This window comes from Furipterus horrens, unplaced genomic scaffold (assembly GCF_987537825.1).
Source record: "Furipterus horrens unplaced genomic scaffold, mFurHor1.1.pri manual_scaffold_1, whole genome shotgun sequence".
NCBI lineage: Eukaryota > Metazoa > Chordata > Mammalia > Chiroptera > Furipteridae > Furipterus > Furipterus horrens.
Window position 1 is genome coordinate 173,962,283 of NW_028327171.1, and position 16,603 is coordinate 173,978,885.

A 16,603-nucleotide genomic window follows, 5' to 3' on the forward strand; every position below is an offset into this window, starting at 1 on the left:
ATAGTTTTGTGATTTCAAGAATGTTACATAAATGGAATCACATAACCGTTTAGGAATGATATATTTTACTTGGTACAATTCCTTGTAATTGCTGAGCACTATTTCATGGTATGGATGTAACACTGTGTTTAAGCATTTATTCTTTGAAGAACAACTGGGTTGTTTACAGTTTTTGATTATGAATAAAGTTGTTATAAACATTCATGTACAGATTTGTCTATGAACATAATTCTTCATTTCTCTGGGATAAATGCCCAGGAATACAATTTCTGACTACTCTGGTGCTAGAATATGTATTCTTTTAAGAAATTGCCAAACTTTACCATAGTCTATATCATTTTATATTACCTCTAGCAATCTAAACCAGTGATCCAGGTTTTCCATATCCTCATCAATATTTGGCGTTGTCAATATTTTTTATATCAGTTATTTTGATAGGTATGTAGTGCTGTTTAATGGCTAATGATGTGCGTATTTCATGTGCTTGTTGACATCTGTGTATTGCCTTTGGTGAAATGTTTCTTAATGTCTTTTACATGTTTTCTAATTGAATTTTTTGCCTTCCTACTGTTGAATTTTGCAGTGTTTTTAAAAATATATATTCTAGGTACTAGTCCTTTGTGAGATATGTGGTTTGCAAATATTTTTCTCCCACCCTGTAGTTTATTTTTTTCATCTTCTTATCAGGGTCTTTGGCAGAGCAAAAAAATTTAAATTTAATGAAGTTTAATTTATCAATTTTTTTTGTTTATAGATCATGCTTTTCATGTCAAATCTAAGAATGCTTTGCCTATCCCTAGATCCCAAAGATGTTTCCTACATTTTCTCTAAAGTTTTATATTTTTATAATCTGCATTTAAATCCATAATTCAGTTTGAGTTCATTTGTTGTATAAAGCATGAAACTTAGGCTGAGGTTTGCTTTTATTTTTTTAATCCTTACTCAAGGATATATTTATTGATTTTAGAGAGATAAGAAAGGAGGGAGAGAGAGAGAAAAAACATCAATTGGTTGCCTCCCCTACACGCCCCTATGTATATGTGCCCTGACCTGAACCTCACCCACAACATTTTGGTGCACAGGATGATGCTCCAACCAAGTGAGCAACCCAGCCAGGGCTGAGGTTTGCTTTTGTTTTTGTTTGTTTGTTTGTTTGTCTTTTGCCAATGGATATCAGATTATTCCAGCACTATTTGTTGAAAGGCCATCTTACTAGACTGGTTTGCTTTTACACCTTTGCGAGAAATTAGTTATGCATATTTGTGAGGGTTTTTCTGGTTTCTTTATTCTGTTTTATTGAACTTGTGTTTATTCTTTAACCAATACGACACCTTAATTACTATAGCTGTATAGTAAATCTTGAAATTTGGTAGGTTAATTTCTTCCACTTTACTGTTCTATTACAAAATTATTTTAGCTAACTTAGTTCCTTTGTCTTTCCATATAAGTTTTAGAATAATCTTGTCAATAGCTACAAAAAATCTCGCTGGGATTTTGACAGATGTTGTGATTAACCTGTATATCAATATAGGGAGAATTGACATCTTTACTATGTTGAGACTTTCAGTACATGAACATAGTATGTTTTCCATTTATTTATATCCCTTTGGTCTCTTTTGTGAGAGTTAGGTATTTAGAGAATACATATCCTATACATTTTGTTAGATTTACAACTAAGTATTTTTATTAGCAATTGTATTTTACATTTTGGTGCCAAAGTGTTCGTAGTTAGTATAAAAAAAATACAACTGATTTTTGCATGTTTATATCATATCTTTTAACCTTGCTGAACTCACTTAATATTTGTGGAAATTTTTTGTAGATTCCTTGGGATTTTCTATGCAGTCAGGTCATCTGCAAATAGGATAGTTTTATGTCTGCCTTTCTAATCTGTATGCCTTTTGTTTCCTTTCCTTAGCTTACCTTATTGCCCTGGCTAGAACACAGCACTATGTTGAATAAGAGTTGTGAAAGCAGACTTCCTTACCTTGTTCCTAATTTGGGGAGAAAGCATTCAGTTTTTCACAATTAAGTATAATGTTAACTATAGGTGTTTTAAGATCGTTATCAAGTTAAGGACGTTCCTCTCTATTCCTATTTTTCTGAAAGTTTTTAAATGTGAAGTGTGTTGAATTTTATCAGTTGCCTTTTCTTCATCAGTTGATAAGGTTATATGATTTTTTTCCCCCTTAGCCTCTTACCATGGCAGATTACATTGATTTTTGAAGACTGAACCACTACTCTTGCAACTCTAGAATAAACTCCACTTGATTATGGTATGTAGTTTTTTTAATATAGTGCTGAATTCTATTTGCTATAATTTTGTTAAGGGTTTTTATGTCTATATTTTTGAGATATATTGATCTATAGTTTTCTTCCTGTCTCTCTCTTACTTTTTTCCTTTCACATTTGGCAGAAATCTGTGAAACCATGTGGGCTTGGAAATTTATTTTATGATAATTTTTAAATTATAGATTTAATTTCCTTGATTTTATAGAACCATTTAAATTACCTGTTTCATATTAGATGCATGTAGTAGTTGTGTTTTTCAAGGAATTGGTCCATTTCATCTAAGTTGTCAAATTTTTATACTGAGTTGTTTGTAGTACACCCTTTTTAACATTGATGTCTCATAACATCATATGGAAATATCCAAACCTCTAGCAAGACTGAGAACAAGAAAAGTGACAAAACACAAATTACCAGGGATGAAACAGAGGATGTCACTACAGGCTCTTTAGACGTCAAAATGATAAAAAAAAAAATATATATATATATATATATATATATATATATGGTACGCTTGCAACCCTGGAATAAGCCCCACTTGGTCATGGTGTATAATTATTTTATATTTTGCCGAATGCTGCTGGCTGTAATTTCGTTAAGGATTTTTGAGTCTATATTTTTGCGATATATTGGTCTTTAGTTTTGTCTCCTTTTTTTCCTACTAAAATCAAAATCTTACCCTGGTCAGATATAACAGTCATGGGAATTGCAGGAGACTGGGTAATGTCAGATGCTAGGTGAAGGGAGCTGCATTTTTTTAACACTGGTGGAAGAGTGACAACATGATAGGGCCATTGAAGAAGATCAGGTGCTAGTAAAATACAGTCCATGTGACTTAGACCCATTCATATTTCTACCCATAGAGATTAACTAATACAGTAGTTATAAGTGCTCATTTAAATTATCATTATTAAATTTAAATAAAACTCTGAAATTCAGTTCCTTACTTGCACTAAATCTGTTGAGCATATTCCAAGTGCTCCAAAGTTGAATGTGTATAGGCCATTATTAGAATGGTAAAGGGTAGAACTCTCCATTAATGCAGAAAATTATTTTGGACACTACTGCTGTAGAGTATTCTTGGTACTTCTTGTTCCTTGTTGTCCTCTAGGCCTTTGACTTTTTGGAAGTGGGATTGTCTATTTTACTGTTTTCTTATTTGTCCCTAAAGATCTGTCCCATTTTCCATTCCTGTCTCTGATTCTGCCACCAACCTTAGTTTTGAAGAATTGTTGTCAACTATCACCAAAGAACTGACCTCTGAACTCCTCCTTTGGTTTTGGTTTTGGATTTGTTACTTCGCACATAATGGTCTCAACCTACTCACACCCGAGCTAGGAGCTCCTGAATTTGGCCTTAACAACTGGTTTGTCTTCTCCTAACTCTCTCAGAGTCAGGTTACTCCAGAATTTTAGCCCGTAGCTTTCTTGTTCTGAATACATAATACTGTCTTTAAATCCTCACAGAATTGCTCCTACCTCTTAGGATCTGAAATTGTAGGCAGTAATGTTTTATTAGTCTGCTATAATTAGGCTTCATATTTAGAATTATTATTGTGCAAAAGTATTTAAAATGTGGTTAATACAAATGAATTATATTTTTAAAATGCTGCAAGAGGGGAAATGGAAGTGGGGGTTTTATACTAATAGGTAATTGGAAGAAACCTGGGACATAAATTCCAAATAGATAAAAGTTGTAAAACTTTAATATTGTACACAGCAACAATGTACACAATTTGTAAGCCACTAAATATTTTGCACTGTTGGCAAATATTAGTGGTAGTATTTCCATCCACAGAAACATTTCTTAACTAAAGTATCAGTAAGTTCAGCTTCGTAAAATTTAAAAATAAAGAAATCCAGATTTCTATAATTAACCTCATTGAAAGAAACAGGATCAATTCAAAATGACTCTAGTGATTAATTATGTATAAAAGATTTAGGGGTTTTTTTCCTTGGCATTAACTTGTCATTTCAATGTGCACAGAGAAAGATTGCTAAGGGAGGAATCCTGCAATAAAAAGAATACAGAAGCAAAGGAGAACCAATTAAAGTAGGTAAATTATTAGGAGATGTAATCAATCCTCAATTACCTAAGGACTGTGTATGTATTTATTCACCTGTTAGGGAATTGAAGAAAAAGAGAGTAAAATGGAAGTCTAATCACTGATTAAAAGCCATTTTAAAACCTAATTGCCTCACTAACCAAGGTGCTTTTCCCAAAGTGGGCACTTAATAAAACTATGGAATTGTAGGTAAAGGAAAGATAGACTACCAAAAATGAAAATCAGTCCATGAATTTAAAAGGCCTCCTTTGTGAATACACACTACTAAAAATTCCACAGAAAATAGAACATTTATAGATTCTAGGCCAAAAAAAAAAAGAATTAAGAAATGTTTCTAGCCATGACTGGTGTGGCTCAGTTGGTTGAGCATCATTCCACAAAGCAAAAGGTTGGATTCCCAGTCAAGGCACATCCCTGGGTCATGGGTTTGGTCCCCAGTTAGGGCCTGTACAAGAGGCAACTGATTGTTGTTTCTCTCTCATATCAATGTTTCTCTCCCTTTCTTTCTCTCTCCCTTCCCCTCTCTAAAAATAAGTAAATAAAATCTTTTTAAAAAAGGGAAATGTTTCTATAATGAATAACAAAAGTGCTTATGACTGCTTCATATGGCTTTGGTAGTTACTCTGTATTATATTATATAAGCATTATTTATAGTTGAATATTAAAAATAAACATAGAAGGCATAATTACAAGCAATTAGAAACTTCTGATTTTTAATTAAGAACTCATATTTTGTAATTTCATCTAACAAAACCCAATTTAAAATTAAACTCCTAAGTTTTTTTTTTTTTTCTTAAACCAAAACAGAAATTCTACTCTCTATTATTTAAGTGTGTTTTAAAACAGGGGCCTGAATTATATGTTCATGATTTCCACATTATTTAGAGACCTGTCCATTTGAAAATGTGTATGTCGAAGTTGTTAAGTTTAGTTATAGTATTCAAACAGCCTATGTCAAGTTCATAAACCAAAATCCAAAGCATTGTTACAAAAAATTTTTAAAAACCTAAATTAAATAAAAAAGCATTGTTAAATATTTTTCAAGTTACAGTAATTTAAAAGTGAACTTGTTTTATTTGCATTAAAAATGAGAGGACAATTAACCTAATAAATTTTTTTAGGAATCCCTATTTTTAAAAAACATTTGGACAGACCCCATTTGCCACCTTTTTTTTTTTTTTTTCTCATTTAAACTTTAAATATATAGGGTAATGATTGCATTTTATTGTTTGTTTCCATTGTCCTTTTTGTAGGTAGAGACAGATGCTCACCTTGGTCATTTTTTTCCTGTCAGTTTTCCCTCTTTAAACTGTCTTTCAGTTGGGCCGTGCATGGCTGATTTGCCTTGGGATGCACACCTGACCTCGAGGCTAACAACCCATCTCTGGGGCAGGGGGGAAGCAAGCTCATTGATGATGGTGAGCAGAGTAGTCCCCGCCTTATGTGCAGTTTCACTCTCTGTGGTTTCAGTTACCTGCTGTCAACTGAGGTTTAAAAATATTAAATAGAAAATTCCAGAAATAAACAAATCATAGGTTTTAAATTGCAGCTATTCCGAGTGGCGTAATGAAATTTCACGTGATATGTTGCCCCCTCTCCCCTGCAGTAGACAGGAATCATCTGTTCATCAGCGTCTGTGTATCCACACTGCACACTCCCTGCTTGTTAGTCACTTAGCAGCCATCTTGGCCACCAGATGAACTGTGGTGATATTACAGTCCTTCTGTTCAAGTCATCCTATTTTACTTAATAATGACTCCAAAGCACAGGAGTCGCAATGCTGGCAATTCCTATATGCCGATGGGAAGCCATGAAGTGCTTCATTTAAGTGAAAAAGTGAAAGTTCTCAACTTAACAAGTAAAGAAGAAAACTGAATGCTGAGGTTGTTACGATCTACAGTAAGAACGAATCTATGAAACTGTGAAGAAGGAGAAAGAAACCTGTGCTAGTTTTGATCCGCCTTCTGGGGTATCTCGGAAAGTCGCGAGTAGCTTAATGGCCCGTTACAATATCTACATCATTCACCTCACTTCATCTCATCATGTAGACACTTTATCATCTCATCTCATCATCAGAAGAAGGGTGAGTACAGTAAAATAAGTTATTTTGAGAGAGAGAGACCACGTTTATTATAGTATATTGTTATAATTGTTCTATTTTGTCATTAGTTATTGTTGTTAATCTCTTACATTTTGTACCTAATTTATAAATCAAGCTTTATCGTATGACTGTGTAGGACAAATCAGAGTATATATAGGGTTCAGTACAATCCGCAGTTTCAGGCATCCGCCAGGGATCTTGGAACACGTTCCCTGTGGATAAGTTTGGACAACTGTACTTGAAATAATAGCCTCAGGTGAGAGCTGGGATAATGATGATGTGGCCACATTGGGTCATGTGCAAGCCCAAGGAGCTGAGCAGAGACAAGGGTGAGCTCTAAGAGATGCTGAGACATGCCTTAGTTCCTGCCTTCAGTTCCATTTCTGAGATCTTTGCAGTCTTTATTTCCTCTCTTTGAATGCCCATGAAATTTGCATATTTACCTTTCTATTGGGCTCCATTTTCATTAAACTAGGTTTTGAAGATTTCTATTCCTTGTAATTGAACATACCTTACTAAAACATAGGTTTTAACATTCTTCCCTGCATATTTCTTGACATCTATTTCTTTTATTTAACTTATGGCTCTTAATCACATTGGGTGTAATTATTTTTCATTAATTTATACCAAATTAAGATAACTACAACTACAACTCTGCTTGTTTTCTTTACTATTTAGTGTTTATCTTTTGGAATTTTATACTATATTTTGTAATAATTTCTAAATTTTATAATATTCCTTTAAATAATTTATCTTTATAAATACTATAAAACAATAAATGTAAGGGCACTTGCTGATTCTGAAGCTTGTGTCACAATTTATAATTTTCATATTTCTAATCAGTAGATATTTTTAATGTTGCTGACACTTTATTATATCAGCCAAAATTCATGTCTATATGCCATCAATATATTAGTCAGTAAAAATTATCTAAGATCATAGTTAGATAATTATGAGCTTTTCCCTCTTCTTTATCAAATTTGGTGTAAGTAGAGACAGCTATTTTCTACCTATCCATTTTACTTTCCAGAGTAAAGATATGTAAGGTTGAGTATGTGATACGATAATATTTCCTAAGAGTGAACCTAAGTGGGGTATTCAGACTATAAGATATAAAAATCAAGATTAAAGTAGCATGGGTCATTTTTGCTAAAGTATAGCACAATCATTTTTATTCCTTAAACATTTGCAGTGAGAAGTGAATTATTTGAAAGGGCAGTGTTCTATATATATGGGACATAAACAATAACTCAACTCTTACCCTAAAGACTTCATGTGAATTTATCTCTTACTTAGAACTAGGTCAGCAGTTCTACAGCAGAAATTGGTAGTACTCAGGAGAATGGCAAACCTTTTTCAACTTGGGTTGAATTTAAATTAAACCCAGACTTCACAGAAACTGTCGTCTTGAAAGATGATAAGGCCAGGAAAATAATCAAAATAATATATAGGTTCATAACAGATTTGCATTCATGAAAAATTAATAAAATCTATATGAAAGATATTTTTGCTGGGCGTTGCATAGTGTTTATAGTTGGATGGGCATTTCTGGGAGTCTGTATGGAAGAATGTGGCCTACATTAGTGGTGAGGAACATGGAATTGTGTGTCAGAGATCTGTGGGTTTAAATGCTGTTTCTTTCTTATTATGTGACCTTGAGTTAATCGCTAAGTATCTTTTTTTTTGGTCCAAAATTAACTTTATTTTTCAGCTTTGCTTCTTTGGGATGTGGTAACAAAATTGGCACTGACAGAAAGGATACTGATATTGGCCTTAGTTAAAGAAAATGCCTCTGGCAAAGTGGTGGGAAGATGAAGTAACAAAGAACCACAGAAGTTGGAATTTTTCAAAAGTGAGTTCAAATGTTAGTTCTGCCACAATCTGTGGTCAGAGACAAGCTGTAGATAAGCCTGTTTTCTCATCTGTCATTGGATTTGAGATCATTCGTGTTACCATTGTAGCAGTCTGAACCTTTGGTCACTGGTGTCTAGGGTAAGGAGAGAAGGCCACATGTTTGAGGTGCTTTGAGGATCTGGACTTGGCTCTGTATGCTTCACTGTGTTTGCTCAGCCTGGGCCTGAATCCAGAGAGCTTGGCAGTCTAGTGACACCACACCTAAGCCGTAGGTGGCAGGGAACAGAGGGATGGGGAAAGATCAGCACCTATTCTGAAGTGAGGAAGCGAATGAAAATGGAAGTCTTCCACTATGCTTCTAATTTAGAGCAGGTTCTACCCAAATGAAAAAAGATCTGAATTCTTCTGCAACCTGTTCTCCCCCATCTATTTGGTTTTTAATTTTTTTTTTATTTTGACAAACCTCGAAGTAATCACGACACCCTTCCCATAGGTGGTGCCTCTAGTCCTATCCCAATATGCCTTGGGACCTTCATCTCCCTGATTGCCTTTCTCTCCCAAAACTAAATGCAAACTCTCTTGGGGCTCTGCTTTGTCCTTCTAATTTGAGCTTCCCTTCTCCTGGTGTCCCACATGCTCAATAAGCTTTTGGTCCATGCTGTTGAATAATCCTCTCACCTGGACAGAATGGCCATGGCTGTGGGAAGGGAAGAGGGTGTGAATGCTAATGACAAACCCTGCAGGTAAAGTGGGACTCCTGCTTGTTCTCTAGAGATAGGTTAAACTGTTTTTACCTTTTAAAAACACAAGATGAGCCCTGACTGCTGTGGCTCAGTGGATTGAGTGTTGGCCTGTGAGCCAAGTGTCGCTGGTTCGATTCCCAGTCAGGGCACATGACTAGGTTGCATGTCAGGTCCCCAGTTGGGGGCGTGAGTGAGAGGCAACCACACAGTGATGTTTCTCTCCCTCTCTTGCTCCTTTCCCCTTTCTCTAAAAATAAATAAATAAATAAACAAAAAATAATAATAAAAACAGGAGATGAAAAAATTGCATTTTAGTATTAGACTGGTAAGAGATTATCCTAAATCTGTACCTGGTGTCCAGCAGGGAAGGTATTTGAGTAGAGTGGAAGGAGTAAGATGCCTAAGGACAGCAACAGGTGATCCCAACCTTCTGTGTTTTTATATTCCTATTTGTGGTTTAGGACTATGAAGTGATTACAGTTAACCCCACTGCTCCTGATCAAAGGTAATGCTGTAAATAGTTTATATTAAGAAAACTTCTTACAGCCCTATGTTCTTTATGATCAAACTTGTGTTTTCCTCGTGACTGGTAATCGTGGTCACCTGTGCTCACTGGGTGCTCTTGTAGTAAACTTGGAACTATAGAGAAACAAAGAGAAACCATTAGGAGCCTACTTTTGTTTGTTTAGGAGGAGAAGTGGACTCCCTGTTCTAGGAGTGTTTTGCTCCTTGGGTGCTGGTTAGAAGACATGAAGCAAAAGCTGAAGGGAGTTTTAATGGCCAGCAGCTGTCTGGTAGGCATTTTGGGAAGACCAAAGACCTAATGCTCCCTTGGTATGCTGGATGGAATATGGGACCAAAATCAGTAGTGGCAGGGTCCTTCAGGGCCAGATGTCTTCAGTCCTGGCCTTTATCCTTCCTGCTTCTAAAAAATGGAGAAATTGCTTCTCTGGAAGCCTGAGGCAAACAGAGGTCATAGCCCTAAAGCGAGCTGAGCTCCTAGGCACTGTGTTATGCTAGGCCTTTGAATTTTAAGCACTAATGCTTCCTTTCTAAATCTTGCTCAAAAGATTCAGCTGGTCTAACTCCCTCCGGCCTGTGAACACCTGAAGTTTGCAGGCAAGGGTAGGGGAGACACTGAGAAGTGGACCAGTAAGATGAGCTCATTCCTTTCCTGGTTGGAATTTTATTGCTAATTCACCTTCTGATTTCTGGGCTCAGTTGGTCCTCCCTATTCTTCTGACACCTTCCTGACTCCCTCTTTTCTCACCAACCATTTGCATCTGACACACTAGAAAAAGAAACAAAACTCACATCCCTGCCCCAACAGCTCCATCCCTTCTTCCAGGGCGCTTGCATGTTCCCCCATCCTCTTTGGGTCACAGACCTGCCTAGAAGATAAAGGGGAGGGGTTTGAACCAGAATCTTTAGCTCCTCCAATCAACTCCCTCTGAATATTAGAATTTCAGTGGCATTGCCCCTCAAACTCTCCTACTCTTTGGCTCCAGAAGCTCCTATTCCAGATTCGGGGAGGTGGTTTTATGTTATTGGTGAAGATAGGCATCTAGCCAGTGATGCCCAGACTCCTTCAGTGAGGAAACAATGTCAGCAAAGGCTGAGAGCAGGGGCTTAGACTGGCACTCTCTGCCATGCTTGGCACACAGGGACTGTGTCAGGGGAGCTACTCTGTGTTAATTGTGTCGAGGCATCATGGGGAAAAGATGGTGCTCAATCTGGAAGTTGAGATGTCCATTGAACCAGGCATAGAAGGTGGACCTGTGTATGTTGCATGTTGCCTGAAGCTGGTGGAGGTTGTGATCAGTGTACATGGGAGTATGGTTCATCTGTGTCACCCACACAAACCAGTTGTTTTCCAGGAAACTGACCGTGAAGAAAAGGCCCAGGAAGCCTTTCAGTGCCAACAATGGCATGCATGTAAGGAAACTGAGGATGTAGAAGGTGACCATCCAGGCCATGCCCACCCACTTTTTCTGTTGGACAACAAAATGGAAAATATACCACTGGTAATAGAGAGGCAGGAAGGCGGGGGGCCCAATCAAGAAGTATTTTTGCTGGTAGTTGTATGGCATGTCCTTTTTCTTCTATTTTCTAAGCTCCACAGAGAGGATCTTTCCCAAGATAAAGAAGAAGGGGTACATGTTGATATCTTGGTCTTTGTGGAAACAGTGGGGCTTGACATGGTGCTGGAAGTGCATGTGGTTCCACCAGCTGGCAGGGCCCCCTTCAGGTGGCCAATCAGGAAATGACATAGCAGGTGGTTCCACACAGAGGTGCTGAAGACAGATGGGTGCCCAAAGCTGTGCTGCAGCCAGCATGCCTGGGCACTGGGGAGGGCACAAAGGATGTCCCCGAGAGCCAAAGAGTGAGCCAGGCAGCACCATTCAGCAGCAGGACGTGTAGCAGGTAGAGCAGGAAGAAGACAAGGTTGGCTTACATGAGGCCCATCTGTCCCACTGTGGCCTGTAGCTCTTTATTCTTAGTGAGCGCAAAACTGGGTGGCTCTGGGAACAGTTGTCCAGTCAGGAGAGAGTTCATGTACTTCCTCACAAGGCCCTAGTGGGTGTGGAATGCCACAGACGGGTTGCTAGCACCCTGCCCTCTGATGGCTGATAACCCGGGAATCCCTTACTATCTTAACACCAGTTTTATCTGTGAGGTGGAGATAATAATGGTGCTTCCCTTCTATTGTTAATGAGGCTTAAGTGAGGTAAGTATAACATTTAGCAAAGTGTCTAACACAGGGTTAGCTCTCAGTCATGCTAGCTATTATTATTATTATTACTGTTATTATTACCACCGGAAAATAGTGTATAACAGTGTGATTGATTTTTATGGAGGTTTTAAGGACAAAGAGTTAAGTTGGTGTTCTGTGTTACATCATGTTTCTTGTAACAATTATGCTTCAGTTTTTTGGTAACAGAGCTTCAGATATAAGCCAAGTTTCATCATTTTCTTCGAAGCCTGCCAAAAGACTGTTTAGTTATGAGATTCTAGAGTGACCACTGAAGATTAGGCTATATTTTAATGTTTTTCTTAATTATGTTTTTTCCCTTTATTTGGAAATCAGTTTTATGGCTGTAATTAAATAAAGTCAAATTAAAGTAGTGATGGGTTTAGATAATTTCCTAACTAATGTCTTGAGATCCTGTGCTATTTATACCTGTTTTCTCCACCCTGCAGACTCCTCTTTACAGGTCACTTTCTATTCTATTCAAATCCCTCAGAGTCTGTCTGTCTGTCTATCTGTCTCTCACTTTTTCATCTCTCTCCTTCTCTCTTTCTTCCTCTCTCTTTGTTTGTAAGTCAGGGTATAATGGTGGTGGCCAGGGGTGGGGGGGCATTTTTGTTAGGCTCATATTTCTGTTAATTTAGATTCAATGGGGACATGCCTTTAGATAGGCAAAATGTTCCTTTTAAAAATTTGATTTGTGTTAATAACTTATTATGGTCATTGAAAAACACACACACACACACACACACCTCTGAGTGTGTGTGTGTGTTGGGCCAGGGAGAGGAAGAAAGAAGAAGAGACAGAAAAAGAGGAGTTGTATTTTTTTTCTGTATTGGAACTGCTCTACCTCTGTTCCTGTTTTTATGCTTCTCTATTGGCAAGGGAAATGGGGTCTCTCATTTTTACGGTAACTGCTCTCCTTATGCTCTTTATTTTAGTCTCTTTATCTTTTGTGTATGAACCATTGAAATCTTAGTTATTTTTATTGTTGTGAATTTAATTTCACTATAATCATTCTTTGTTCTATAAATGTTTTTAAGATCCTTCCTGTCTCAGAAAAATCTTATAAGGGCTTTACTTCTTAGGTTGCTGTCCTAACTCCTCCCTCTATTTAGCTTCTTTACAGGATATTATTTGCTCTGTTTACTCACCATTTAGTCCTAATTTTTACTTTTGTTCTTTTTTTCATTGTTATTAATAAGGATGCTAAACCTGTTCTTTTAAAGGACATTTTTAACCTTTTACTCGCCTTTACAGTTTGTGTTCTCCTGGGATGAGTGACAGGGGTAGAATGTAAATGAACTCTGTAGAAGATGGAATATAACTTCAATTCAAACCTTTGTCCTATACTCTACAAAAGAAGGGGTTCCTTTTAAGTACAATCATGGGGGGTAGAGCTGAAAGGAGTGTCTTGATTTTATAAGATATAACTTTTACAAGGGGGGGGGGCAAAAAAGACCAGAATTATCTTCAAGAGGGCAGGTCTCTTGTAGTACAGGCTTCCCTCACTAGGTGAGTGTTCTATGAGTTCATCTGTATCGGCATACCAGCTGGCGTTGTTGTGAGAGGCTGCATTCAGCTTCATTGAATTTTTTATAAAAGACTTTCAATGCATTTGTCCATTTCATGATTTGTGATTTATGAGTTCACCTGCCTATACTGCACTGAGTGTTCAGCAGTTTTTGACCAAAAACACATCACCTCCATGCCCCACCCTCCCTATTCACTCAATCTCACCCCAAACAACTGTTTTTGGTTTGTTTCCCTGAATGCAAAATGTTCTCAAATTGAAATGTTTTGCTGATGTGGAAGAAGTGAATCAAAAAATGGAAGAAGCACTAAGAGGCATCAAAATTGACTAGTTCAAAAACCAGTGAAAAAAAATGTCTCAATAGGTTTATTGCATCAAATGGAGAGTACTTTAAAGGTTACTAAAGTTTAAACATATAAGAATAAACACACAATTTTTATAAATAAATTCCAGTTTTGTTGGAGGCCCCCCTTGTATATTCCTAGCAGTTTTAAAAATAATTATTACATAGTCATTATTATTTCTTTCTTTAAAATAATAACTTAAAAATAAATGATTGACATCACTGCTGCTTACTTGTCAAAGTTCTCCAGTCTTCCCCAGCGTCCTTGCAGGTTAGTGCCCTGTAGACACTCTGGTCTTTGGACTCTCCTTGCATGGCTGCAGATGTGAGAAGCTCCTGTATCAGCCAGGCTCCTTTAAGGGAAGCAGAACACTCTCTGAGTACTGTGGAGTAGGGATTTGTGGCAGGAACAAGGCCTTGCACAATTGTGGGAGAAGCTGGAGAATAGAGGCTCTAATCAGTCCCTCTGATGTACTGAAATGGGTGAACAAATTAGCTTGCCAGAGACTTTGTGAAGCAACACATCTGTAACTGCTGGAGTAGAACTGTAACAGAGAACTGATGAAAAGATTTGTGGAAGGTTCCTGTTTCTGTGTCTGGTGATGATTAGACATTCCTGTCTACTAGCAGAGTTAGCAGTTTGGACGTAGAGCTGAATGCAGAGTAAGGGAGAGTGAGAACAAGCTGAACCTACTGGTATGTCTGGATCTGTTTCTCAACATCAAGAAGGTTAAAGACAAGCTGAAATCTGAAAGATCTTTGTGTTTCTCACTGCCTTTAACTAGGATGACCTTCAAAGAGTAATGGCTGTTGCTTCACTTCTCTTTCTAAGTCACATAGATTTTTCTTTGGACCCCCTCTAACTGAGAACCGCACAGGGGAAGAGGATTCTGGGAAACAGTTCCAGATTAGCCCACTTGATAAAATATAAAACAGCTGTAGACCAGCTCATGTCAGTGTGGCATCCATTCATACTGCTTTTACCATATTTATATCTAATAGCTAAATCATGATTTTACCTAACATGATGCATCTACATGCAACTGAAAACATGCTGACATTGTATGTTCTCCCAAATGAGGACACAAAGTTCCATAGTCATTTCATTCATTTTTGGGATGTTCATTCTTTTGCTAGCTAAGTCACACTCCTTTGATACCTTCTAACTTAAATATTGACATAGTAGGTTAATTGCTATTAACACATATTATGTTAGGGAACAAGGGAGAGGAGAACAATAATGGAAAACATTGTGGAGATTCTGACAGTTGTTTATTGTATTTTTTCTAATCATGTGGTCCAGAAGTGGGAAAAGAACCATGGATTAATTTGAAGGACACACTAGGATACCATGAGAGAGACCTGAGTCAAAATGGCATTAATGGCCTGACTTCGATGAGCCTGTACTGTGACTGGCAGGTGGTCCTCAGTGGTGTTTTGGTTCTCCAGAAATTATGTCAATTCAGAGCCAGTGTCCAATAATCCCTCCAAGGTCTTGTTCTTCTCTCCTCTGCAATGTGTGGCCACTCTGGTAAAACACCATATATCCCTTAGGAAGGGCTAAGAAAAATATTTATAATATATTATTTGGCAATTTATCAGGGTTCTTTCTCAAAAGTCTCAGCCTTCCTTTCACTCAAAGCACTCTTGGAATTGATTAAAAAGCTATGACCTTTAATGATTTGAAACAGATATTCATTTTTCTTTCTAAGATAATTTTTGTTTATACAAATCAAGTAATACTTCAGTAGTTTGCTCATTTTAGGTACAGCATTATAAACTGTCAGATGCCAAGAATCCCTGTTGGTCAAGTCATTTTAATTACTGCTTTAGCTCTGCTGCCTATTATAATAACAGTTAAGAGTTCCAATTGACCCTTGCCATATCAGCAAATTTAGCCCAAACAAACATAATTTTTCTTCTCCTACAATTCAATACATTTATAAACCATTGTCATACATATTTACTCAGGTTTCTGCTGATAAAAATAAAATGACAACCAAAAATTGCAAATCTTTGGGTCAGTATGGTCATTAGTTTAAAGCCGACCTCTTGGGGCTTGCTAGGACTTAAGTCTGGTTATAGGTCCAGAAGCAAGGAGAGTTGTTGGGAGTTGGTCTTGATGAGATAGAGCCTTGAGCAGAGGAGGCCATCTCTATATTGGAACAAGGTGAAAGGGCTGCTTTTACTTGCAAAGGGAGACCAGCACAATCTAGGAAGACAAGGTTCTATGCTTCATTGGGATCTGCCCATCACACTTTTTGGGTCAAACGCTGTCCATTAATGCTTTCCTATGAAGTTGGAACTTTGATTGGGGTTGTATTTCAGTCAACTGGGAATCTGGGATTTGGGCTTTGTTTCCAGAAATCTTGATCTACATCTAAGGAAATAAGGGTACTTTTGGAGGCAGACAGAGAAACTTTCTGTTTCCTTACCAGTCCTTCAGATGAGAATTTGACTTCCTGAGCCCATCATTATTTCCCCCATGTTTCCTAATGCATTTAGAACAAACAACCCATTATACTATACTTTTATTTGTGTCATAATTTTCTGTAAGAGCAAATACCAATCACTCAATGCCTTGCCTTCTAAAGGCCTCTGAGTAAAGGTGATAATTTAAGTGACATTTTTGCTACTGTATGTTGCAGGATACCAGAGATCCCCTTTACCACCATCAGCATGGTCATCATTGTCATTATTACTATTTTGTCAGATAGCTTTCTGTTCTCATCCTTAAACTTCTGTTTCCCCAGAACCACTCTTGGTACCAATAATTATAGCAGTTAGTGTCGGTCAGAGAAGTAAAACCACTTCAAGTATTAATGGAACAAGAATTTACAGGAGATGAAAAAATAAGAGTACAAAAGGGTGATTTGGAGATCAGTGCAAAACCACAAACCAGGTTTTCTGAAGCGCTAGCATAGG

General features: G+C 37.3%; 1 pseudogene; it reads right to left on the reverse strand.

Moving 5' to 3' along the window:
• Nucleotides 1-10,596: 10,596 nt before the first annotated feature.
• Nucleotides 10,597-13,993, reverse strand: LOC150022317 (acyl-CoA (8-3)-desaturase pseudogene; annotated as a pseudogene).
• Nucleotides 13,994-16,603: the final 2,610 nt, after the last annotated feature.